Source organism: Orcinus orca, chromosome 13 (genome assembly GCF_937001465.1).
Source record: "Orcinus orca chromosome 13, mOrcOrc1.1, whole genome shotgun sequence".
Classification (NCBI taxonomy): domain Eukaryota; kingdom Metazoa; phylum Chordata; class Mammalia; order Artiodactyla; family Delphinidae; genus Orcinus; species Orcinus orca.
The window spans coordinates 74720134-74721642 of NC_064571.1; positions in this window are offsets into that span (position 1 = coordinate 74720134).

Below are 1509 nucleotides of genomic sequence, written 5' to 3' on the forward strand. Positions count from 1 at the left end.
CACAAAGACTCTGATGGTAGTTGCTAGACAAGGATCCAGTTATCCAACTAGTGTTCAACATGGAACAAAGCAGCAGCCCAGTCACTAGCATGGGCCCCAAAATCAAAACTCAGTAGTAATGCTGGGTTCTAGAGTGTTGGTCTGGGGATCTTCATTTACTGGCAGAAGTGACATTAAGCCCATATGACTTCTCTGATAACAGCTGTGTGAAGAGAAGGCCAGTAGAGGCTCAGATGTGCGTGACACTTGGATATGTTGAAGGCCTTGGGGTAATCTTGAATCTGCCTCCAACACTAGTTGTACTTTGCAAACCTTTTACTGCTTCCTAGATTGCACCTGTTACCACCCCCAGCCTAAGTTTCCAAGAAGAATCTCACATCCCCTTTGCTGGTGAAAATTAGTAAGCAAGATGGCAATGCTTCCATTTTGATTGAAAGGGAAGTATGAATTGATTCTCTGGAAAGGTGAAACTCTATAGAGGAGAGACCTAAGAAAAGGGATGGTTTTGACTGTGAACATCTCAGAAAGAAAGTTGTCATAGTGTGATTGCTTAGGTGGTGTAGCCTTAAGGGTAGAAAGACAGTGGTTAGTTGACTGCAAGCTTGCCATGCTGAAGAAGCATCCAAGCTAGGCAAACCCTCAAGGACTTCTGGGGTTCTAATTTTCACTGCCTAATTTAGGAAACTGACTTTCACTGCCTGATTTTCACTGCCTAATTTAGGAAACTTTTTTTTAATTCTTGGAAAATGATGTTTCTGGATCATTTAATCCCTATTTTCCATGCCAGACACCCATTCCCATATTTTAAACGAGGTGATGTTAGGTCCCCTTAAAGACAGTATGCTGTGCACTTCATTGTGGAACCAGAAGGGACTATAATTCCCCACCGAGAGGCGTAATGTTTGCTTAAAAACTAAAAAGCATTGTTAGATCAAAATAAATTATCAGTAAGTATGTGACAAGGAGTTAAGTTACAGCAACTTGCTCACCACATGATTTGGTAGAAAAAGACGAAGTTAAGAGTTTTGTAATGTGATGCTTTTGTCTGGAGTGGACAGTTGTTCTCTGTGTGTCTATGCACATAAAGGGGATGCAGTTGTGAGTTTGTATGGGCCCCCTAGAGGTTTGGGAACGAGAGCACTGTGCATTCAAAACAGCACAAAGCAAACAGACAAGCAATACCTAAGCAAATGCTGTGCTTCAGTCTCCCAAATTTCCACTCAAGTCCTTTCCATTTATCACTGAGACATTTCCAAGGTAACTTCAATCTCAACCCCACAGGCCTTTGTAAATGCAGAGTCAGTTTCTGGAATTTCTAGGGAGAGCTCAATGGAGCCAGCATTCTGCTCTGGTGCTGTCTGCATAGAGCTGAGCCTGAAACCAGGACTGCCCTGAGAGAGAGCACTGTAGGTTGTACTCTGTGGGCTGGGGATACAGGAGATCAACAAGGGCCTGGCAGGGAGGACAGATCCTCCCTCTGGCTTCACTCTGGGCAGCACTCCTTCATCA